Here is a 12,398-nt window from a genome sequence, read left to right as displayed (position 1 = left end):
CGGTCACGATCTTGGGAGCTATAAGTCGAAACAAGGATCAAGACATGCATAGCTAAGGATCCAAATGCGCCACACAACAAAGTGATGAAGGCTAGAACAATGTTACCTCACACGGGATTATAACTAAGCAAATACCAACTAAGGGTGCCAAATCCACTATAGAGAGCAACACCATCTTACCACATACCCGTGAACTAGGGCTTCATGGATTCCTAAAAGTTCTCAACCCGGCTACCTTAGCATGTAATATCCTAGAGTCAACCAATGACACTCTCAAATCGTGCACACATTAACCACTTAGGAAGAAAGACATTCAAGAGTAAACAAATCCAAAAGATATAATGTCCAATTAAGAACAAACAAAACACAATTTTGCTAAACTTGCCTAGAAGTAAACAAAAATCTTTTTGGATTTTCCAAAAGCATGAAAAACATAGAAATGCATATACTCACGTGCATGGCATATATGAATCAACATCCCACCAAACATGACCCTCCCCCAAGCTTGAATGAAACCAAGCTTTCAAATCATAAACAATGAAACCAAAGAGGGGAATACAAGGAAAAATTAATCCAACATTACCAACACATGATCTTCAAGTCACAATAAGTAAGAGAGAGAGGGAAAAGAAGGATATTATCGGATATGGGATAAATGCAAAATCACACAAAAAACCCGAAATAACCTCATATGAGCCATAATCTCTACAAATAAGGCTTGAATTCCACATGATAGGTAAGTTGAGGCACATTTCCTTGATTCTTGATCATCACCAATGCGCAAGTGTATATCAAGTTGTGTACCTAGCAAGGAACACAAACACGTCCATGTGAGAAAATCTAATCTAAAAACAAAAGAAAATGAAAGCAATAAAACACGGGTTACTTCCCGCAAAGGCTTGTTTAACGTCCAAGCGAGACCGCTCTAGGAAATAAAAATTCAACGCACGCAAGAGCTTGTCAAATGCACTACTACACATTTCATGGGGGTGTAAATAGGCAAATGACGGAATAAGAACGTGCAACAAAATCATTGCACGCAAGTGAAGAGGGAGATGCCAAAAGAAAGAAGAAGAAGGATCGAAAAAAAACTCAAGAAAGTAAGAAGTAGAAGAAGAAAAAGAATAGTGGAAAGAAAAGGAAAAAGGCAAATCCTCATCACATATTTTTTTGTTGACAAAATTCCTCTCTTCCTCAATGATGATGGAATGAGAGGCATGAAAATCATCCATAGAGGGCGGCTTCCTAATAGGTTGTTTGAGATAGGAAGGGAGAGAAGTAGGGTAAGGAAGGATGTGGTCGAACCTTAGAGAAAAAGGGGTATGAGAAACGGGAAAAGGGGTAGCTACTTCCTCCCACAAGGTCTCACATCGCCAATGAGAGCATGAAAATCAATCATAACATCCTCAAATGAAGGGCACTCACGATCTACACCTCCCTCAAGCTCAAAAACTCCAAGGGAGTCAACCTTATCCTCCTTTTCACCACAATAGACAACCTTTCCTTCAACTATCTCAAAACCCAAGGTCCCAAAATCGTGCATGAATGGAGGTAGATTCATCTCAAACTCATCTAAGTCCCAAGAAGCGTTCTCGATGAAATCATCAAATAATCTATAAGTCCTCATATGACTCTCGAAAAATATGTGGGACATTACCTCAAAAGAGTCTATATACTCATAGATTGAAGGGTCACAAACATACACTTGAGACTCATCAAGATGGGAAGAAGGATTAGGATTTTCAAAATCAACACTCTTTTCATTTTCAACTCCTTCACCATCACTCGAATGCTCTCTAATGGGATCCTCACTCATATGGGGAAGAGAAGAAGAAGGAAGGGCATTTTCTTGAGAGTTGGCTAGTTGGAGAATTTTGCTCTCAAGTATCTTCATTCTAGCTTCTGTCTCCCTATTCTCAACTTCCCTCATCTCGTTATACTTCTCCATCATCTCCATTATCCTCATTATCTTCTCTTCCTTCAAACTTTCCATAGAATTACCCTCATTAAAGGACTCATTAGAAGCATAAGGGAAATCATTTGAAGCCATGTAAGAACAAGAAGATGAGGAGGGAGGATCATTCACATTATAAACATGAGCATCATCATATTGGGGAGAGGGGGCATAATCAAGCAAATGAGATTCATTATTAACAATCAAGAAAAAGAGTTGAAATCACTTGTACTAGGTTCACAAATAGGATCACAAGACAAATCATGGGGATGCATGCCACTAATAAAACTATTATCACATTGAGAATCAAAATTAGCAACATTACATGCCCTATTGCATACTTCCTTAGCAAACCGTACAAAAAAGCTCCAAGCACTATGAACCGATAATGCTTGAAATTCGCCATTAAACCTACTTTCAACTTCATATCTCGTTTGTTCATTCATGCCATAGTAACAAATCTCACAAGCTTGACAAGGATTACAACCATTATAGTTCAAAAACCCCACAAGTCTATGGAAGTAGATACAAAAAGGCTCATCATCATATTGAGGAAAAGAAAAATGTGTCATTTTTCAAAAACAAAGCAAAGAGAACAAAAATAAATCAAAAGAAATATATACAATGGACTAGTCTCAATAAGATAACATAAGGGTAATGGAAGCCGTTCCCCGGCAACGGCGCCAATTTGACAAGGGAATAAACGCGTCGTCAATTGTCTATCCCTAGATCAAATACAATTTATACAACCTAAACAAACCTAAGACGAGTATAAAGCAAGTATAGGGGTCGAACCACAGAGAACGGTAAACACTACCAGATGTTATCGACAATTAAGCTAGTACGGAATAGGGGATAAATAAACTAAATTCTAAAAATGCTAAAACAAGAAATAAAACATTAAGGCACCAAGGGAAATGGGTAGGTGAAGTTGACGCTTGACCATACAATAACAAAGTAGCATATCAATGGTAAACTAAACATACATGAATATCGAAGTAAAGGGTCCAATCTAGCCGCCTTCCGGGGTCAATTGGCTTCTCCTAACATAGCCTCTATGTTTCCACATTAGAACCATATACTAGGAGGTACTATTAAATAACAATCGATAGTAATGAATCTCAACTAAGTCAACTTCCGTTACTTGTTAGTAAAGAATCATCTTTGATCAACTAACAATGTGCACTTGCAAGAAAGACCAAAGAATATCAAGCATGCAAAGACTTTAATCACCATTAACATAACCCCAACATTAAAAGCATGAACAATTAGCAACTACACCATCCCCACACCCTTGGCTAGATGACTACTCACAAATCATGTTGAAAACAATATCAATCATCAAATCAATAAGCATCAACATGATTAATAAGCAAAGAAGAAAAATAAAAGCAAATAAACAAAATCAAGAACAAAGGTAAAGAAAGAGAGTAAGAAATTGCTCATTAATTGAAGATGAAGGTCTACAAAGGATTGAACAAGCTCCTTCTTCAAAATCCAAGTTCATTAATGAAGAAAACCTCACTTTCTCTCTCTACCAATGAAGACTAACCCTAACCTAACCTAAAACTAAAATTAAAACTAATTAGAGAGAAGAATAGATGATAGTTAATGAATGTCCTAATTACCCTAAAAAAATGGGTATTTATACTAACTTTATAAAACTAGGAAAAATAGAAAAAGAAAATAAAATAAAATAAATTAAAAGGAAAAGTAAAAATAGAAAATTAAAATAAGAATAAAAAAATAAAAGAAAGAAAAAAAGAAAAAGAGAAAAGAAAACAAAGAAAATAAATAAAAGAAAAAGAAAATAAAATCGAATAAACCCACAAATCCCCACCAAACCATCAGCTACCCCATTCCTTCTTCTTCGAAATTGGCTGCTCTAAAATGGGGGAATGATCCCATGTTTTGCATCTCACCAAATCAAACTAACAACCATCATCATCAAATCACTACCGCTCATCATCATTGAAAATCGGCACCAAGAAAACACCACCGTTCTATCCTCATTAAAAGCCATGTGCATAGCTCGTGAAATGGTTCGGTCGAACCATGGGTTGGTGTGGCCGAACTACGGGGTTGGTTCGGTCAAACCATGGGTGTGTTCGACCACTCCTCTTCGAATAACAAAACCCCCAAAGTCTCTGACTCGACGTTCGGCCGAACCCTCAACGGTTTGCTCGAACTTGAGAATTTGTGATTTGTTGTAAATTAGGGATGTTGCTGTGCGAATTGGTGACGGTAAGGTGCAATTGTTGTTGTAATTGATGCTGGTGGTGGCTGCTCTGTTGCGCGGTGGTGGTAGAATTGAGGTGTGGTTGCGGTGGTCTGGGTTGTGGTAGGTTACGGTTAATTGCGAGTTGGTGGTGGTTGTGGGCTGGTGCGTTGTGTTGGTGAGGGGCTGCTGTGGTCAGGCGCAGTGGGTTGTGTTGGTTGGTGGTGTGGCTGGTATGCGGCTGTGTGCGCGAGGGAGCAGGGGGTAGTGGTGGCTGGTGCAGTGGGCGCGTGAATTGGTGGGTGATTGTGGTTGCTGTGGCGGTCAGGTGGTTGTTGGCTAGTGGTTGGAAGTTGGACTGGTGGTGAGTGGTGTGAGGGGTTTTAGCGGGTGAGTGAATTGGTGCTGGTGTGTGTGGTGTTTGCGGGGTTGCAGGCTGGTGATAGGTGGCTGTTGTGGTGTGGTGGAGGATAAGGGAGGAGATGTGGTGAAGGATAAGGGGCAGCATGGGGTTGGCTCAAGTTTGCACCTCGAACCTTGAACTTCGAACACGGACATGGCCTTGAAACCCGGGGCTCCTACAACCAAAAACACGAGGGGAAATCAAGACAAAAAGGAATGAAATAAATAAAATAAAACTAAATAAACTAAAATAGGAAATGAGAGAATTAAAACTAAAACTAACAAAATTAAATAAAACACAAACAAATAAAATGTGAAGAACACTCCAAACTAATTAGAATAAATAAAAGTAAAATAGAAATAAGAGAAATAAAACTAAAACTAATAAAGACAAAAACTATACAAGCAAATAAAGTAAAATAAAATACGAAAATAGACTAAAACTAATAAAATAAAGACACTAAACCAAAACACTCCAAAATTACCAAAATAAACTAGAAACTTTATTAAAGAGAAAACAAGAGAATAAAAGGAAAATAAGGGAAAATAAACACGGAAAGGACTCTAAAACTACTCCTTAGGAGTGACATAAATGTCACTCATCACCCATAACCGGAACCGATAAGTTCAGGTACCCTGATTTTCGGATCGGTTATCGGGTACCCAATAATACATCCAATAATGATAATTACACTTAATAATGTAGTTATTATGATATAATTTACAACTAATTAACAACAATATCATATGATCTTGACCAAATTATTAATAGTATTACTAATCATTGATATTATAAAGTGATTATGAAGTAAAGTAAAAGTTTAGATTTAATAGATTTAAGTAGGGAAAAAAAACAAAAAAAAATTCTTTTCTGATCGGATCGGGTAACCGTTAAATTTAAAATGATACCCAAAACCATACCCGATAACAAATTATAGGAACAGGTACTCGAACTGTTATGGGAATCGGATCGGGTACCCTAATTTTCGGAACGGTTACAGATCGATTATTTGGGTTTTCGGTTTTTCGAATAATTTTCCTCAGCCCTTATATATTATATCCCTTATTCCAATTTACAGATCAAAAGTTATGATGATTTTTAAAATGGGTAAAAAACTAGAATCACCGCGCACAGTGCAAAAGCACCGTGTCACGGGAGTGTGCCTCGTCAGACGGTGCCTGGTGCCGTGAGACGGTGCTTTACATCGTGTCACGGTGCTATTTTCAAAGCTTTTTCGCGTCAAATTCCACCGTGGCACGGTTCCTGTTGCCGTGACACGTTACTGAACACCGTGTCACGGTGCTTTTTCAGTGTAATTTCCGTGTTTTCCCATACCGTGACACGGTGTACTATACCGTGCCACGGTGGACACTGCCGAGTCACGGTACGTGTGCCGTATCACGGAATTTTCTCGTGTCTTTTTCGAGTAAACCCTTCACGCGTTTTCACTTCCCGTAGGTAAAATATGTCCCGCGCCACTCCAATCTTCCCCGTGTCACGGTGCTCGTTGCTGTTTCACAGTGTTATTTTTCAGGGTTTTTATCTTTTTAGGGTTCCACGTGTTCCCTCTACTCATTTTCCCTATAAATACCCCCCTCCTTTCTGCAGTTCGGGGCACCAAATCCTTTTCTCTTTCTCTCTTTTAAGCCAAAAATCATTTTCTTCTCTTTCTATCATATTCTAAGCCTCAAACATATATTCCTAATTACATCATTCTTCCCTTAAGCACTCCAAGGAGTTCATACAACACCCGAGGTTCCGTCCTTAAACTAAGGCGTGTAAGGTACCAATAACTGAGGGTTTGGACCAAATCAAATCTCCATTTATTTAATTTAATTTTCATTTAATTTATATTTTTAATTGCAGTTACTAACAATTTATTCATGATGTAGCAATTTAAAGAAACGCGCAGAAATATGAGTAATTAATTAATTTAATTACTCTTATTTTATTTTAATATTGCTAGTATCATGATTAGGTCATTTTATATTTGATTTGACTAACGCTATTATTGTTGAATTGATTCCAATATTAATGCTTATTTTATTATATTTTTATGATCCCCATATTGCATGTTAAAGGGAATATGTAATTGAAAATAACGCCTAATAAGATAATTTTGAAAACCGGTTTAGGCTCCTTTTTAATCTTATTGTTTAATCAAGTGATCACGATGTTTTAGAATTATACGTTGCATTAATATTCAACCAATTTAGCATAATAATAGTTTGGAGCGAATTGAATATTTTGTTTATATCACTTTTCAATAAAAGAATCGAGTAGAGGCCAATACGAGCGAATGTGACTCCATGACTCACTTCGTACCATCATCCCCGATCCTCTTTTCGTGGTTCCGAACCATATGGAGTTAGTATTCTCATGGATTATGAATGGAGTGTACTCTTCACAGGTCAATCGTTGTTTCCTATCGTTGTCCCTTAATCGTGGTTGCCTTTTATGATCCATTAACGGTTTACAAGTTCCTTAAAAACTTGTTGGAGGATCCCTACTCAACTTTGTCCCTAATCGTAATATCAATTCCCACTTCCTACGAGTGCCAAACATATTCACACATGCTTTAATGCAGGCGCACTTCGAGCGACGCCTGCAATAACTATCATATATTATATGATTCCTTAATGTACCTGGTCAACAACCTGGCCCATAAACAAAGCTATATCAGCACAAAGACTAAGCCTTGCTATATGGCCATCAAAACTTAGCATCACCAGATCGTCTCCACTACAAAAACAATAATTGTTTGTTAGCACAAGCAATTGCTAAATCATAGTTTACAAAATGCAAATGCATACATACATGTCAATGTACTGCCTCCTTAGAGAACAATTGATGTTCACTCTAACAAAAAAAAAAATTGCATGCCGGTATCTTCGGTTCTTCCTAGGCCGCCAAGTAACAACATATCCTTATAATAATCGACTTGGTGTTACCGTTGTTTTCCGTTTTTCGACGACTTTGTTCACCGTGATCAACCAATGACCCCACACAGTCATCACTCAATTCTTCCTCAGAATTAAAACTAATCTCTTCATCAATTCTCTCTTGATTCTCTGGTCCTCGAATTACTTTCTTCTCCTCCATCTCCTTGTTCAGCCTATCATATTCCTCTTTCTCTTTCTCAAGCCTATCCAAGGCCTCTTGCTCTTTTTCTGCCCTCTCCCTTTCCACCCTTTCCTTTTTCACCCTTTCCATCCTCTCTTTTTCCTCCATGGTCAACCTCTTAGTCCTCTCTCTTTCCTCTAATTCCAGCCTCTCTTTCTCCTTCCTTACCACCCTCTCTCTTTCCTCTTCCTCCTTATCCTGTCTCTCTTTCTCCTTTATTTCCTGTCTCTCCTTATCCTCCCTCTAATCTCTCTCCATGTCCACTGTTTCTTGTCTCTCTTTCTCTTCTCTTTCTTGTCTGTCCTTCTCCTATCTTTCCTTTCTCTCTCTCTCTTCTCTTTCCTGTCTTTCCTTCTCCTCTCTCTCCTCTCTGTCTTTCTCCTGTGTCACTTGTCTCTCCATATCAATCCTCTCCTGTCTCTCCATCTCCTCCCTCTCCCTCCTCTGGGAGTCCTCCTACTCATTATTCATAACAAGTGTTAAACACATTAACCCAGTTGCTATGTAGTCACTCATATTGATGTCATTCATATTCAACCCATTCATATTGATGTCATTCAAATTGATGTCCTCCTTTTTCGGCTTTGACTGGTCATGCACACCAACACCAGAACAAGAACCTTTTGCAAAACAAATAAAAAAAACATATAAGTTTCTCAAAAAATTAACATATAAAAAATTTAAAAGTTAATAGTTTTCTTTATAATAAAATTAGTATGCAAACCTTACCTAAAGCTTTATTCCATCAAAAATACCCGGGTCCTTCCCTTGGACGCTTTTTCATACCTTGAGTGGGTATAAGATCATACTCTACATCTTCCTCTTCTACATCGTTATCTTTCATTAACACTTTAGCAATCTGTTTTCATTTCACAATTAATGACATTATCAATTTACAGTGTACACCATCAACGCCACACCAAATAAATACATTCACAGAACTCACCTCTGCAGCCATAACACTCCTTTTGACTGGCATACGGTCCAATGCAACCCTTTTATGTGCCCTCCCGTAGAAGCATTAACACACTACACAAAATATAAAGCTCGGTGAAAATGGGCAGGAGAAGATAAAAAGGTGCGAAAAACTTAAGTACAAGTGAGTGCGAAGAGACAATTTTTGATAATAAAAGTTCTTCAATGCCTTCATATTATATTATAACTACAACCCTTATTGATATCACCACTTGCCTCTTCCCTTTACTAATAGCTTTTAAGGATTTAGCGATAATCTATCGAACATATTGTAATTTTCATCTTGCCCTCTTCCTCCCTTAGTCAAACCTCCTATATTGTGCTTTTAGATATCTTTTAACCAAAGTTTATGAACACACAAAAACACACACTCAATTTAATCAAAGTTTAGGAACACAATTAATAAAAGCACTTCATTTTACTTACCCCCAATTTCCCAAAATCTCCACCAATTATGCGATCGGCCTTCTTTGCCTTGTTAATCTCAGTTTCTGTCCATGCCTTCAGCCGAGGAAACACCCCCCATTTCACAGGGGGGCCTTCTCAACCGATCAAGATACATTATCTGCACCATATACAACTAATTAGTTCACTCAACAAAGATAATTGCACTGACCGAAATGGTACTTTAGTTTTCAAAACGTAACTAACCGCAAGAAAAATTGTACAGCCGCCACAACCCTTTGAAAACCCCGATGGATAGAACCTCCTTGCAAAGCTTGAGACAGAATACATAAGTTTCTCGAGCACTAAGGAACACTAGTCATAAGACTGAGGGTCCACTCCTGCAGTTGCCGCTGGAAGTAACTTTCGGCAGAGACTATAGGAGGTTGTAGGATACAGTATATCCACTAGGGCTAGCAGTAAGAAAGCAACCCTAAGCTCAAACGCATATTGAAGTGGAGCTTCAACTGCTTGTACTAGGTTTTTCCTCGATATCCCTTTCACATTGCTATGGGAAGTTGTACTGAATCGCGCAAGTACAACTTCAAGGAAATGCTTTGAATCCTCATCGACAGCTTCCTTCGGAATAAGAAAATTCCCCTTGGGAATCCCTAGAACCCAATGGACTTGGATGGGGTCGAATGTAAACTCCAGCCCATCAGGAGTTATCAAGCAGTATGAGGCTACATCAACCCTCGTAGCAAGCCAATAGCACATCTCCCTAGGAAGTTTCTTGTCCACAAAACAAAACAGTCTAGAAGATCCCATCTCCTTCACTATCTTCCTTTTCTTTTCACAAAACTCATTAAGAATCATACCAAAATACTCCACTCAAAAATTTACATTTTCAGGCTATAATCAATCCCAAAACAATTATCAATACACTTATCAACACACATAATGAGGAAACTGTACTGATTATACTAAAACAAGAATCATGGGTTTTTACCCTTGTCACCTTTGCCTTGCATTGTTCGATCACTTTACCAATTTCCTTCATCTTTCCTCCTTCACTAAGTTTATTGTCCAAACAACACAAACATACCAAAATATATTACAACCAAACTACACTTTGGCACAACAATAACAACACCTGTGTGGACTATACAAATAAAAGCTCACCCGGTATACAACTTCATCAAGTTTCTAGCAAACCTGAAATGTCCCAAACATAAAAATGATTAGTCCACCTCTTCCCAAATAATTAAATAAGTAATTATTTAATAACAACACTTAAAATTGTGTTACCATTACCTTTTGCTTCGTACCAACAGATTCAAAGTCATCTTCAATGCTTAATCCTTCTTCTACATCCTTCAAATTGAACATGCGACTATTACAAATCCAAACAAACACTCTACAGTGACCATAACTCTTTCACATACACAGGTAAACATAGGAAAGCTCAAAAAAACAAACAACAAAAATAAAATAAATAACATAGGAAATCTCACAAAAATCAAATCCATACAACAAGTCAACAATCAACCATTCTTGTGGACTAAGTTTATTGTCCTAACACTAAGTTTATTGTCCTAAATAACAACCATACTACACTTTGGAACCTATGGACTATACAAATTAAAGCTTTAATTCATAAACAATAATCTAACAATTGATAATAATTGCTTTAATTTTAAAACAATGGATAATACATGCTTTAATTTTCATATACAGTAATCAAACAATTCATAAGAAATTACATTGTACATTCTTACTACCTTTAATAATCCCTACATACAATTGATAATAATTGCTTCTTAAAATTGATAATTGTTACCTTTTCGACTGTACCACGAGAACGTACGCCCCTTCGACCACCGCTTCTACCACCTAATAAACTATAAACCTAGGTTTGTTAGAAACATAAACCCTACTCAAGCATTGTAATAAACCAAAGACCCTATAATTGTTAAATAACTTCCTTTACCTGCCATGCTCAAGCCGTGCGACGGAATAAAAAACCTTTACGACCTCCAACTTCGCCTTTTGCTCCCCAAATCTCTTCAACGACCTCCAAATTACAACAACCCGCTCCGCCGACACAACCTTACCCTAATTTCGACTCCAAATTACTCTTTTCAGGGCGTTTTCCGAAGTTTTCGCTTTAAGGCTTGAAAAGGGTTTAGATTCTCTAGTGAGGATTTCCGGTGAAGATAGTTTTAGAGAGTGAAAAACGAAGGGGCTTTAAATTCTACAGAGAGGAAAGTAATTGATTTTACAGTCAGTAACATGCAAGAATTACTGCCCCTTTCTTTTGTGGCGATTTAACGGATTTGCCCCTGTTATTGGACACACGTGTCCATACCAGGTAGTGGTCCATCACAGCCCCTATAACTATCGTATTTTGTATAACACACAAACAACGTGAAATATATATTTCAACAATGAACAATATATTAAAATTGTGACATGATAATTAAAATATTTGTATTTTTTTTTCGATATTTGATTACTCAGCTGTTTGTTATAATTTGTGATGATTAGTTGTTGTTTTAGAATATGCAAGTTAGGTTGTAATTTTATCATATGAAATGATGGATTTATGACTGGATCTAGCACAAATTTCTTAATTACTCCCTCCATTTTTAAATACTTGCTTAATTACTCCCTCCATTTTTAAATGCTTGCTCCATTTCCTTATTTGAAAATCTTTTACAATATTGAATTCATTTTTCTCACCTAATGGATTCAACCAAAATCATATTTTATTATTTTCATATTCTCTCTCCTCCAATTCTCTCCACTACTTTTACTTTTTACATTTTTATATTCTTCCACCAACTCCACTACCTTCATATTTTATTACTTTCTCCATTCTCCTAAGACTCAGCACATTGAGAAATGAAGCAAGTATTTTAAAATGGAGGGAGTATTGATTAATTTAACTATGAAATTGGACTTTTATTTGGAAAAAAAAAAAGAAAAGTAATTGCACCTTTTGTTATTGCTTTGCTAATGTTTAGGTTCTACAAAATACTATATATTTTGTTATTAAAAAGCAGGTTGAATTCTCAATCGTAACATATGATTATTAAAGCTACCATCAGACAAAATTTATCATTGACATATGAAACACTTCATAACAGTTGAATAAAACATAGTGGGCTATACTTTTATAAACTAATAAAAACTTATATAAGATATAGCCCTTTTATTTTTTTAAAAAAAATAATAATAAGAGAGAGATAAGGTTACTCTCAATAGATGTCTCTTTTATTGGATGAAAAATTTAGTGGATGTTTGATTTATCTAAGTGGTATTGATGTAGATAATTACAA

General features: G+C 36.8%; 1 long non-coding RNA gene across 2 annotated transcripts; it reads right to left on the bottom strand.

The window, feature by feature from the left end:
- Positions 1-7,078: 7,078 nt before the first annotated feature.
- Positions 7,079-11,261, bottom strand: LOC145637841 (uncharacterized). 2 transcript variants are annotated; one of them, XR_014114507.1, is made up of 9 exons: positions 11,048-11,261; positions 10,898-10,958; positions 10,372-10,431; positions 9,325-10,272; positions 9,100-9,238; positions 8,645-8,727; positions 8,428-8,557; positions 7,393-8,318; positions 7,079-7,317 (listed from the first exon to the last, which is right to left on the bottom strand). It is a non-coding gene; the product is annotated as an uncharacterized LOC145637841 (long non-coding RNA). The 2 variants fall into 2 exon arrangements; XR_014114506.1 differs by having other exon boundaries at positions 7,079-8,318.
- Between the last annotated feature and the right edge of the window lie 1,137 nt (positions 11,262-12,398).

This window comes from Chenopodium album, chromosome 7 (genome assembly GCF_948465745.1).
Source record: "Chenopodium album chromosome 7, dcCheAlbu1.1, whole genome shotgun sequence".
Classification (NCBI taxonomy): Eukaryota; Viridiplantae; Streptophyta; class Magnoliopsida; order Caryophyllales; family Amaranthaceae; genus Chenopodium; species Chenopodium album.
The sequence above is the reverse complement of the archived record's forward strand: the minus strand, read 5'-3'. Positions and strand labels throughout refer to the sequence as shown.